The sequence below is a fragment of the Equus przewalskii genome, chromosome 4 (genome assembly GCF_037783145.1).
Source record: "Equus przewalskii isolate Varuska chromosome 4, EquPr2, whole genome shotgun sequence".
NCBI classification, from domain to species: Eukaryota; Metazoa; Chordata; class Mammalia; order Perissodactyla; family Equidae; genus Equus; species Equus przewalskii.
The window spans coordinates 734,009-747,823 of NC_091834.1; the positions used below are offsets into that span (position 1 = coordinate 734,009).

Here is a 13,815-nt window from a genome sequence, read left to right on the forward strand (position 1 = left end):
TACAACTGCCATGTTGCTGACATCATTCCCATTTAGTCTAAAAATTTCATTGAAGTCTTTACAAACAGTTGCTATCTAATTCTGTGCATGAGAAAAATCAACACACAAAAATTTAGTTCTTTGTTTGGAATTGGACCAAGATATTATAGCCAATTGCTTACCAGCTCCCGTCACCTACCCTGTAAATCGAGAACACTTTCCCCTGTGGAAATTATCTTCGTTTGTCAATAATTTTGAAAACATACTTGGGAAACTTTGTTGTAATAGAACATACAAAAAGAAAGAAAATAAGACATAGATTCAGATAATAGATGATCGCATAAACTTAGACTGCAAGATTCTTTATAGATTGTTTGGTACAACTTTCTCATTTTTGCTAAGCAGCATAGCTATGACGTTAAAAGCCACCTTCCCAATGTCACGGATGGGAAGAGAACAGGAACCAAGTTCATAGCTCCTGATTCTAAAATCTGAAAGGGATATTATAAATCATTTGATGTAAATAATTTATTTTTCAGATGAGGAAACAGAGTTCCAAACTGTACATACAGTTTGGCTTTTAAGATCTTATCCATAAGATAAGAGAGGGAAACTGAGATGCTGAGAGGTTACATAAGTTATTTAAGGTCATAAAACTGATATGCAGCCCTTGAATTTAAATTTATCCAATGCCATATAGCCTATAGTTTTTACACTTGGGGACTAATATCAGGGAAAACCTCAAGAGTTTTCATGAAACTTTGTCTCTAAAGTTATAATTTGGGAGAAATTATAAAGAGTATAAGTAAAATCAATTCCAAGCTTTGGGTTAAAAGGGAGAAAAGGTGTTCAGGAATTCATTTATTCATTTAAACACTTCCTGAGCATTGACGATATCCAGACTCTGAGCTTGGCACCAGGATATGAAGACTAATAAAATATGGTTTTTAATAGATTGTGTTTTGTTGAGAGAAGATAGACTATAAAATAATGGAAGAGCTTCAATGGATAAATAGACATTTTCTAATCACACAAGAGGGAGAAAGTTCAGTACAAGCAGACAGAATAGCAGACATAAATTCAGAGGCAGGAGGGAATGGTATATTTGGAAAATCACAAAAACGTTTTGAGGGAAGTAGTCAAAAGTGAAAAAGAAAATGGATGGAGACCAGATTTTCAAGGCCCTCACATGATATTCTAAGAAGGCTGAACTTTATTCTGTAAGCAGGATAGAATCATTAAGTAATTGTGAGTAGGGGAAGCGACAGGATAAGGGTTTTCATTTTTAGAGGGTCATGGTACAAGCAGACAATTGGGATGACCGTCTAGAGAGAAGACTGATAAAATAATACTGAAAAGACATCAGGTTCTAAACAAACGTATTCCGGGTCATGCTGAGAAGGGGGCTTGTTCTAGGCAGAGTGTGGACAAGTGGGACAGTCCTTACAGTTTATGGGGGCAGCCACGGCCAAGAGGGCTGCAAAATTGAGAAACAAGCCCCCAGCGTCATTATCAGGAGGGGAGAAGTTCTTTTGCTAAGCTTTTCCGATGGGCACTCTGGAGGTTAACAGCAGGGGTGGAAAGAGGAGGAGTAAGGAAAACCAGACAAGAACTGGAGCAACAGTCCCAAAAAAAGCAGACAAAACACTAGAGGCCAAGGAACCCAGAGACTCAGCGCTCCTTTTATACGGGCTCTGATGGAAGCGACACATGCAGCACAAAGCCGACAAAGAGCAGAGCAGATAACCAGGTCCTCGCAGACTCCAGATGGAATTAGAAAGTGTTTAATCTCCTAAATCTCCTTTTTCCTCTTCACATTCCAGGCAGGGGTTTGGCTCCCAAGGTGGTGCAGAAGGAGGGCAGCATTTCAACATCATGGGGGTTGGGGGACAAATGTAGGGGACAAGGATGGGGAACAAAGGTCAAGAGACAGAGGGCTGTGCTGCCAAATGCTGCTGACCGAGCAGGAGATGGTCTGATTTACTCAGTCGAGTCAGTAACTGGACTCAGTTAAGGAAGGACCTTGTCAGGAAGAAGCAATGAATCAAACGATTATAGGAACCTGCTTTGAGGTGAACATATTTATAATTTATCTGTTTGGCTAGTGGGTGTGTAAAATGTAACTGCATTATGACAGTTTAAAGAGGTGTAGGATAAAGAGAAAAAGAGAATCTAAGCCTAAAGCCAGGGGAAAACAAGGGGACATTCCAAGAAATAATCTGGGCAGTTTTCGCAATTAAAACAGTCACTTCCCCCTCCCCCAAGGCTGATACACCCTGGAGAAGCAAGGGCTAGATGCAAGCAAAAAAGAGAAGCTGCCATTTTATTCTGGCACGAGTCATACAACAACTATTTGGAGAGTATCTGGGCTGTGTAAAAAGTTTGTGGAAACCCACCAAGTACAGGAATATTTCAGGTAAGAAAACTAATTGATCCTAATCCTCTTTTAGTCCCCACTTCACCTAGTACCTGCTGCTAAGCTGGGCGCACAAAACACTCCTTTTAACCAGCACGAAAAGCAGGAATAAGTATTCATCTGTGGCAAACTTCCAGACAGTAAGATTAAAGAATATACACGTCCAAAAGTACATTATGCCAATTTGACCTGACGTAAAATAGAGAAGAATGGACCCCAAGAGTCCTATCTTAATTTCCCAAGTAACTAGTGGATATTTTTATGTTTATTGGTGTTATTGCCCTTTTATTATTGTTAACAAGGAATCCAATCAGTTGTCAGGATCCTGCTGTAATTTACCTATTTTTTTATTTTTTGAGGAAGATTAACCCTGAGCTAACATCTGCCACCAATCCTCCTCTTTTTTGCTGAGGAAGACTGGCCTTGAGCTAACATCTGTGCCCATCTTCCTCTACTTTATATGTGGGATGCCTGCCACAGCATGGCTTGATGACCAGTGATTTTGAGGTTAGAGCAGCTGTGTCAAATATGGAAGAAAAGAACATGTCAAGATGAGGGACCCAAGCCAGGGCACAGGGAGGGCACATCCTCAGCAGAAGGACCCTGAAACACCCAAGAGCTTTATAATCCCGCTTCAAAAGAAGCTGGGGGAGGATTTTAAGTCTGTATCTCCAAAACCTCACTACGGGGAAGTCTCAGCCACTACACTGAAGATATATTTTTATATCTGCAAAAGAGTTCCTAAGAACGGCACAGTATAATTAGAGAACCAATGACCCTCCCAGCTAAGGGCTGTCAAGGTAAGAGTAGGTGAACTTTAAATAACTTCTTAGAACAGATGAAGGCAAAGTCTGTAATTAGAAGGGATTAAAATTTTAGGTAAGAACGTAAACTAGGAAAACAATGAGGATGATGATGAAGATGAAGATAATTACAACAATAGGATAACAGTGAATTTCTGAACAGCAGGCATTCTGAGTACTGAGTTAAGCACTTTGGGTTCTCTTCATGCACACCGATTGTTGAGAACTACTGTGCTAAATCTCGTCTGGTGTAAACAGCTGTTAAAACTGAGCTGGATGCTATGAGATAGTACAGAAGTACTACCCAGTTTCCAGCACTCACATGCTAGTCCTTGTTGAACAAAAGAAGAAAGGATTTGAAACTATATCAGACTCTGGGCTTGGCTCCCCCATCACAGTGCATGTCCTTCTCTAATCTCATCTTGCCCTCAACCCTTTGCCTACATAGCAAGCACCTGCTGGTGGTCATGCCTGCAACCTGAACCACATTCCCATCTAGGTGGGAATTTCCCTCCATGACCAGTTCATGACCCAGAAGATACACAGATTCTGGCTCCAGTCTTCATGCAACTTTTTATACTGGTTCTAACACTGGATCATTTCCTCCATCAAACTCTTTCTCATTCTTGAAATTTTCAGATTACTTTTTTAAAAAATTATTTTACTGAGGTCATATTCATTTATAGCATTGTGTAAACCTCAGGGGTACATTATTATATATCAGTTTCTGTATAGACTGCATCGTGTTCACCACCAATAGTCCTGGGTTGCTTTTGAAATTACTTTCCTATTATAGTTTGAATCATTAACTTTGTTTTTCATTTATTTATGCTTTTATTTCCCAGTGACACTGGCAAATCTTTCATTAATCTGTAGCCCTTGAAAGAGTCAAACAAAATCAATTCCTTAAGTGTTCTTAGCCTAGACTTTTAGTTGGGATAAAATGGGAGGAGAAACAAAACAAAAACCTGATATTTCCCCTCAAGTAGCTCACAGCATGGGCAGGAAGACGGATTTGTAAACAGGTGGTTATAATACATTATGACACCTACATGCAGGTGGGGAGATAGGATGGTGGGTCAGGGAAGAGTGTCAGAGGACAGTTGGTGGAGGAAGTGGTACCTCCCATGAAAGTTACAGATATAAGGCCAGGTGAAGAAGTGAGGAGAGGGCAAATGTTTCAAAGGCATTCCTCCAAAATACAGATCCCTAAGAAAACATACCATTGGGGAAATACAGATATTTTGGTCAGGCTTCGGTACAAGGTATGAGTTTTGGAAAAACAAGTCAGGACGCTGGAACGGTGGGCACAAACGACATGATGAAGCCCCAGTATAACGCACAACATACCAAAGTGAGGGTTGTGCTTGAATACCTAGGAATTCTTTCTCTCAGGAATTCATCTTGAAACCAATACAGAGCTACTCGAGGATTTTAGGGAAGAAGTGCATGATGAAATTTGGGTTTGGAAGATGGCTCTGGAACAACATGGAGAATAGATGGGAGGGAAGGCTAGAGGGAGTCTTTTAAAATCATCTAGGCAGGAAATTACATGGTCTGACTTCAGGCAGTGGCTGGGGAGGAAGAAGCTGAGGAAGGCTCCTGAAATATTTGTAGAGATAGGGAGATATTTAGCACGTAGCATGAATAGCTAAAGCTTGGTGAGTAATTAGCTAGGTGGAGGGGGAAAAAAAAATCCAGAATGAGTCCTGGGTTTCAGGCTCCTGTAAGAAGTTGAAAGAAAAGAACAGAGAGGAAATAACAGGACTAGCTTTGGGGGTGGGATTCTATTAGCTTTATCGGGAATTTTCACTTCCTAGCTGCAAGATCCTAGGCCAGATTCTTGATCTCTTTGAGTCTGTTTACTCATCCTTAAGATGAGGATTATGTTACACATTTTAAGACTGTAGGAATTAAATAATAGTTAAGCCTTCTGTAGCATTTATCACTTGCAAGACGCTTGTGTGAATATTTTACATATAGTAACTCCTTATTTTGAACACTGGCCTAAGAGATAGGCACGTTTATTATCCTATTTTACAAATGAGGAAACAGAGACACTGAGAAGTTTACTAACTTGCTCAAGATCACAGTGCTAGGACATGGCAGTGCCAAGCTTCAAGGCTCTTCAATATGGCTGCATAGATTATGCCTCAACCGATAATTTATGCCTCTCATTGAAGACTAGGCATTTTGCACTGTGATTATCAGAGTGCCATGCAGATGCCGGTAGGTTATAATTAGTCATCATCATTTAACCATCCATTTGTTGAAATAGTATTTGCAGAGTACATGTGTGTGCGTATGTTCTACTGAACACGGGATAGATTCGAGCATAGTAAGAGACACATCCATCTTGGGTCGTGTCCAATCTAATTTTGAACCTAAAATGCACATCACAAGTCAGAACAGAAAGATGTCAGACACTTTCAACTCAAGACGGAGAGCATCCACGTCTAGAACTTGATCAGCAGGCACATGGATACGTGAGTCTGAAGCACAGAGACGAGACTAGGGCTGTGAAATGTAGGTTTGGGTCTCTTCAACACACAGATCATAGGTGAAACCATAAAAATAGATAACATCCCTGAGTAGGTGCTGACAGAGGAGAGCCTAGAAAAACTGCAGAAAGGGAAATGAGCGTGACAATCCCATGGAGACGAAGGCTGTTAAGCTTCCGTATTTCAGGGCCCTCAGAGTCCTCGCAGGCGAGAATCAGTGGGTCTCGGTGTAAGACTGTGCTAGAACTATCACTACCTCTAATGTTTGCAGCTTTTCTGCGCACATTCAGGGAGCTGCTGAAAGTTGACTTTCAGCCTTAAACCTCAGGAGAAAGCCCAGCTTCATAGCTGTTGCTTTGCCATGGTAGATAATTATTTGTAGTTTTCTTTTCACAAAAGACCATTCAGATTGTTTCAATTGCTTTTATTTATTCTACAGGATTTCAGCTTTAGAAATGCCCTTGCTGTTACTATGTACAGAAGCCCTGCATGGGAGATCCCAGAAAACAAAATGGCATCTTCAACACTCAAGAGGAATATTAATGGGGTAGAGAAGATAACAGGAATAATTATGGTAAGCTTCCTTTCTCTTTGCCTCTTAAAGCTAGAATTTACTTTTTTCCTTGCTGAATCCTGCATCTCCTGACTTTATCTGGTAAAATATAGAACTTTACTGAACCGTTGTAATGGGGCTACAGTAGAAGGTTGCAATACACTGAGGTTTGGAAGACTGAAGGCGAAAAAACTTTTAAGAGGCTCTGAAGGAGGTCATGGAGGAACTCCGAGCAAGGGATTGAGGAAGAAAGCAGACGATGTCTGCGCCTCTACCACCAGCTGGCCACTACCTCCACCCCAGGGAGGGCTCTGGTTGGGGGGCCAGGTGAGCAGGCCAGCAAAGAAAAACTACTGTACCTGCCATGGATCCCCATAAAGTGAGAAGTGGGGGAATCGCAATCTGCACCTGGAGGCGAGGTTAGCAAACCTCCAAGATGACCATTGACCCACAGTGGAACCAACTGAACTAAAGAGTTTTTCTCTAGCTTCATCCAAACTTGGTCCATGTAGTGAAGACATCTAAGAAGGTGAACACAGAAGCCGCCACTGAAGCGGATTGGGGAAAAGAACTAAGACTTCAGTGGTGTTAGGTGACACGAACGAGCTTCATGGACTCGACTCCCTGAGAAATTATTAGTGTCTGTGAGATTACACACGGAGTGTAAAGTGGATGATAGAATACTTCTTTACTGAATTTCATAATTAATTCTTTAATAGCTGATCCGCCCTATGTTACACCCACACATACGCAAACTCAAACTTCTGGGAAGGGCAGGGGTGATGCTGGGTGGCTACGTTCCCTGAAGCTACCTACTGAGGATTTCTCACAAAAAACCGCACCGATCTATGTGTACCTTTGTGGTGGAGATTTATGCCAATTTGAATATTTAGAAAAGAGTACCAGGTGTAAGAGACGGAAGAAACAGGGTTTTTAATTGTTTAAATGATGAAAACTCCTGAAAACTCCTATCATAGTCCTTAGAAGAAGGTAAACATTCTCAGTTAGAAAAGATTTAGACATAATATTTTTGAATAAACGCGTAAGCTCTATCTGTGGAGTGCTGTGCGTCAAGCACTGGACATCGCTGACATGAGGTTACAATGACCCAGCCTCCCTGGAGCTGACAGCCAACATCCAACAGCAAAGGTCTGTGCCCTTATCGCTGTACATGCCCCTCATCACGGCTCACGTCGTCCCGCATTGTCATTGCCTGTCTGCATCTGCTGAGAGGTAAGTTTGGACGGAGCAGCTCTTCAAAGGATGGGGCTCACAGAAACTGGAGGTCTTCTCCCCCAAAAGACCAAGCTAAAATTTAGAGCAGTGGTTTTTTTTTTTTTTTTGCCATCGCAGACAAAAGAGTTCAACAACAAGCAAATTTAGGAAGCTGTGAAACCTAAGTCTTTGAGTGCACACTACAGTTACGCTACTTTGTTCTGGAGGGTTTCCCTGAGCTGTGTTAGTTACTTCGAATTTTAGGAGTAAATTACGCATTTGAAAACACAGTGGCAAGGAGCTGAGAGTGGGCAAGACTACCCAGTCCCCCCCTCAAATGTGACGTTGTCACTTCTTGGGCTATTTTCTTCAGGAGACCGATGGTTCATTAAGGGGTCTGTTTGTGGGCCATGGTGGGGAAAATGTCCACAAAATTCAACCCAAGTCTTCATCACTTACTGGTGTTTTTTTTTAACTTTCATCAAAAGGTTTCATTCCATATAAACAAAATTTAGAAGCACCACCTGAAGAATGATCCCAGACCCTTAAAATCGTCCAGCACAACGCGGTTCCTAACAACGCTCTCTAGGGCCTACGACACGTCTGACACAGGAAGTGCTCACAAATATTTTGTAACAAACATGTCAATGAAGAAGTGAATCCAAAAGATGGTGACTTCATCATGTATTCAACCAAAATCGGTTCTTGCTGTTTTCGGGTTTAGTCTTAAAGTAAGAACGCTTGTTGAAAAGACCCTGCTTACTTAGTAAAAATTTATACCTTTTCTAAAAAGATATTTTGTTCCGAGTCCATGCTATGAAACCACTGCACTGAGTAACTAACTTTTATTATTCATTTTTAAAACTCCCTAGAATGAGATATGGGTGGGACACCTTAAAATGGCGTCTGTTCCATTTCAAATAGAATAATAACAAAGTTCCCAAACAGAACAAAATGAGCCTCAAAATGAATTTCGATTAGACTGTGTTCCTCAGTTTTAAAACCATGACATGACTAGTGACATCTTTTTGATTTCCTAAAAATTAAAATGGTAGAAATGCAAGATTTGGAAGATTTCATGAGAAAAAACAACACAACATTAATTAAGAGATGAAACTAGCAGGGTTTTTTTGGGGGGGGATAAAAATAATTGTCCTTATTCCACTTTTCAACTTCCCCAGTGCTGAGGGGGGAACAATGCTTTTCTATCTAAGCACATTCTGGATCCTTGGTGAGGGCGGCCAAGGCGTCCGCTATGTTCCCAGTGTGGCGCTTGCCAACTTTCTGTCATTTCCTCCCTCAGATGACAGCGTTTGTGTGACAAAGGTCTCTGGGTATGCTTCAAAACGTCTTCAACTATTGAACAGTGTACCACCAGGCAAGCACCAATTTCACAGTGCCGTTTCTCCTGCACCGGGCTAAATTTGTCAGAAGACACAAGCAGCGCTTACCTTACTTTTCTCCCCAAAGGCTGGCTGGAGGGCTGTTGTGGGGTCAATGACATACTAATGGCCTTTTTAAAAGAGAACAGTTTCTGCTGCCTTGGCCAATTTCTGTACTTTGAAGTACAACACACCCAACAGGAGCACTATTTACTAACCTACACTTCTTTTTATATTCTCTGTGCACTTTTGCTAGTTTTAGGCCATTTTCTTCTCCTGGTGAACTGTTGACCGAGATGGAGAGAATCACTCTGGATCGGGCATTGTTTAGGAGAACGTGACATCATGGGAACAGTCACTCCCACTCCTCATTCCGGATCACTCCTTTGAGGTTGTAGGAAAGTGGTGACACGCTTTACGATTTTCATCCAAAAAGCAATCAAAAACATCTAAGCAACGGACCAATGAAAACCATTTTCCCTCTTCATTCATTTAAAAGCCTCTTTTAATTTCAAAATTTTGTGAAATGTGTTCAAAGAATTTGTGAAGCTAAGTTTGTAAATACTAACATTTGATTCAATTCCTGCGTTAGTAATCTTAATCAGCAGTATGTGCCAGAAAGCAAATTGGCCACAGTCACGTCAACAGCAACATATTATTATGTATTTCTTTGCTCTAAGAAAAACACATTCTTCCATTTAATTGGCCCATTCTGCGATCTTATGTGGTCTTAGCCACTGATTTGTTAGCTCTTCAAAGCCCTTTTTTTCCTTCTTTTTTTGCCTAACAATGATTCCTCTGAGTTCAGAGCTCACCTTTGTTCCCAGGTGAAAATAGCTTTATTATCCTCAGGTGTCTGCTTGCTTTCTTAAACGCTCAGAATACTTAATTGCAAAGGTGTCATTGTCCTTTACAAAAGGCTCCAATTCCAAATAATTAGTGTTTATGTTGTGCATCATTTGAAAATATTTCTCCTTTCCCCTTGTCAGGGTCACAGGAGTCTCACGTACTGCCCCACAAATCCCACTGCCATTCTTTAGTCACGTGTCCCTGAGAACGAGACAGGTGGCCTGTTTCTCCTCATCTGATCCCCGTCCCACCTGAGTTCTGCCCGCTCTCGCAGGAAGTGAACAAGAAGTTAACACTTTGATAAGTTTCAGCCCAGAATGCTCTCCCCAGAATCCAGCAGGGCTCCAAGCAACCATTCTCCAGGGAACAAAAGGAAGTGATCTTCTTTAAAGGTAAAGAAGCCTGTCTGATCCACTCCCAGGCTTTGCAGAAGAGCTGGAGTGTCAGAGGGAACTGCTTTTTTTTATATCAACATTAAATTTTGTCTCTAAATAAGTATATCCTTGTTTCCTTTCTGCATAAGTCACTGCTCTCCCATTCTTTGCAGTGTTTCCTGGTCTAAGATATTATCACACACACCATGTAACAAAATCCCCTCCCCCGAAAAGAAGATCTCTGGGGCCCACAATCAATACAATTTCTACGATCACTAATGATCAACAAGTTTACGTGTGGAAAGAATTGTTTTCTTCTTTCCTTATAGCAGTCAGCTGGTTAAGGGGATGGGGTCTTTAAAATTATTTCTTAAATATGCTTGTCACTCTTGACAAGACACCAAAAACGTTTTCAGAGTCCTATGGACAAAGGTCAGTCAACTTCAAGTCTCATTAAACATTGTTTTTCCAATTTGGAGGAGAAAAATCCAAGTGGTCAGATTTTTAGAGTGTCCTTTTCAAATGAGTAGTATTTTTAAAAGCCTATAAGACAGTAAAAAGAAATTTAAAGAAGAAATTGGCCTAGATTAGGACATTCCAGATCAATTTAGAGACTCTGAAGGAATAAAAATTTCCATGGAAATTATATTTTTTGAAATAGATATTAAAGGTTTCTGATACTTTCTACATAAAAGGCATGAAAATGTGTCAATGTGAATTTCATAGGATGAATTTAGAGACTAGTAGAAATGTAAAATTTGTGTTAAAAGTCTATTCCTTCCTTCATTTAGAAGAAAAATCATAAATCTGTTCAAAGAAGCATCACAGACTAGATTATTACAACAGATAGTACTTTTCTTAAAGAGTTAAAAATAACTAATTATTATTTACTAGATGATAGTCTATCAAGTACAAAGAAATTTATGGCCACGCTCCTAAACAAAAATAATTCTGCTCACCAGCTTTTGGAGGAGCCTGCTGGCCCAGACATCTGTGGGATCTTGAGACTGGCTTCAGAGGCAGGGTTGTAGGAGACTCAGAAAACAAACACATGTCTCCACAGCACAGCAGCTGAGAACTCAGAAGCGGGGCACGGGAGCTCGACCACTCACGTGTCTTTAAGGTTATCCTGACATCTGAAAGCCACTGACATCCAAAGACTTCCAGCTCCTTGGCCACATGCTAACACAGATAAATATAGATCCTGACACCCGAGCCCGATGAAATGGAAGTGAACGAAGAATCTCGCTCATTTTGTGCTTCAGCTGAGGAAAATAAAACCCTTAATCCTTTTGTGAGGAAAACGAAATCCTTGATCCTTAACCCTTAAACCTGTTATGCCTCTTAATAAATATTCATTTCCTATGAAACATGGGAATTCAAATAATCAATCGTTAATAATCAATTCGCTTTTCTCCACAATTACCATTTGTTGTCTTAGTATAGAGGCGGGATAAAATTTTCCTTTCTTAAGTATAAAAGAAACATAATAGCGAGTATTGAGTATTATTTATCCAACAAACTTTTTTTTTAAGTAACTTGTGCTATTGAGTCCTTGAAATGTGAATAACTACCTGGTAAACTTTTTAGTATTTGTTCTGCTACATGATTTCCAGAATAATTTGGTCGTTTTTTGCTTGCCTCAGTTAATGAGGCAAAAAGGGTCGTGCATTGCCAGGGTGTGTTAGTTAAGTTAATCTTTTGGTATAGTTGTCTAACGGAGTTAATTCAGGTTGAATTTTGCTCAGTGCTATTGGTAAACATGACTAAGGCTCCACCCTCAGCCTGAGCGGACCCTACGACTAAAGTTATTACTCTGGAGATATAAGGGCAAGGTTTCTAAAAATAAATCACTTTCTGGGATTCACATGTTCCAAATCTCTAACTCTATGTTAAAACAAAGTGAACAGAGGAACTAAGACAGTGACACTGCTCTCCTGAGATTTTGAAGTATTAAATAGTTTCAGTTAATATTACTTTTTGAAGAATGGCATGAAAAATAATGATGGATTTTGAAGCTACCACTTTCTAAATGAAAATGATCTGTAACCAGTAGTACCTACCATCCCAGAAAAGACAATAATAATAATTATTAAAACTATTATTTTCATTTTTTAATAATAGGTCCTATGTATCGAGCACTGTCTATGTCCTTGGCACTTTGACAGGTAGATACCACACAGTCTCATTCTTTTTCCTAATCTCAAAATATCCTTTCAAGTCAAGTTGATATTTTTAGGTTCTGTTTTACAGAAAGGAAAACTGAAATGCAACAGGATATGTATTGACAGGAGACACATGGCTAAAAGTGGGTCATGTAAGAGTCTAATCCATACAATTTTTACTGAAAGTGTGTTTCTTTCCCACCCTGTGATATAATCACAGGTTACAAGTGAGTTTCATCCATCCTTTATCTGTATCAGACCAGCCCTCCTATGAGCAATCCCAAAGCTTCTGTAATTTTTTTTACACAAAGTTAGAGAAAGCACCGAAGTGGTCCCCATGGAGAATTGCTATGACAGCAGGAAATCCCCAGGAGCATCATGGCCCCAATACAAGGAAAGGATAGAAGACCTGTAAGGCACAACGCCAGCCAGAGATAATTCTCATCTCTTGCATTTCTGCTTTTCAACTTGTCCTCTGTGGTTTGTATAAGCAGAGTTTGACCTACCAGAACCTGGAGAGCCGGTCCTAATGCTCACCTCTCAGCCATAACTCTACGCTGAGCAGTCAGAGGCGGGATAAGCGGCCTTAGGGGAGGACATCCAGGGGGCAGGAAGTCAGCTGGTGAGGTCGGGTGGTCAATACCAGGGAGATCCTCGCCTGAGCAGGAGGGCCACGTATTCCCAAATATCACAGAATGTGACCCTCTTCATTGTGGAAAAAAGTGTTCTTTCATGTGTGTAAAAAGTTTCTCTTTTACTTGAACTAGGAACCTGTTAAACAAAGGTTTTATCAAAGAAGTGGGAAGAGAAACTATAATCCAGTGTACTAAGATCACACATATTTTCTATGAATTACAATAAGTATCATAGAATGTCTCTGGCATTTTAAGCACCATCATCTTCGAATATGGCTTATGTCCTTTAGACAAGAATAAGAAGTCCTGATTGTCCTTTCCCTGAGTTATATATTCATTGTCATTAAACTGTTCACTTCCTGCTGGGCATCAAGCTTTGATGGGTGGGTGATAGGGAGAGGGAAGAATAATGGTGGATTGAGCTGAGAAATGACTATGGCTCCGGGGTAGGTAACTAGGACGAGGTCTCTGAGCCCCTTCATCCAGAATCATCACAAATTTTCTTCACCAACTGTCTTCAGAATTAAAAATTTTATAACAGAATGTCAATTAAACCTAGGACTTTTCCGCCCTAAATGGTTGCCTTTCTAGTGCTTATGGACGTGAGGTTTTGAACTAGAGAAAACCAAAACTTCGTCTGGTTTTTGTTGCACCACCAGTGGCATAACCTTAAGACATTAAAGTTGAACCAACAATCCTACTGCTCATAGCAGCTGTTGACAGAATGTTCCTCATAAGACATTATTGTGGAATCTCCCATTTTTGCGTGAACATCTTTTCTCAGAACAAGCAGTTAGAGTCACATGGACGTAAGCAAAGCATCGTTGATACAGCAGCCATAGTATTTCTCTTATTTTCCCTCTTTCCCAGCACCTCCCCCGTCATGCTTCCCTGATGCCTTCAGGGTGTTATCCCTGTTCCTTGTCCAACCAGCATCAGCCAG

The 13,815-nt window shown here is 40.6% G+C and overlaps 1 protein-coding gene across 2 annotated transcripts in view; it reads right to left on the reverse strand.

Moving 5' to 3' along the window:
- The window catches only part of CD36 (CD36 molecule (CD36 blood group)), a 69,633-nt gene extending 57,845 nt beyond the window's left edge, over nt 1-11,788 (reverse strand). The window contains exon 1 of one of the 2 annotated variants that reach the window (XM_070616979.1): nt 11,032-11,788. The gene's annotated coding sequence lies outside the window, so the exon portion shown is untranslated. The remainder of the gene's footprint in view (nt 1-11,031) is intronic. The other variant, XM_070616981.1, reaches the window with a different exon arrangement.
- Nucleotides 11,789-13,815: the final 2,027 nt, after the last annotated feature.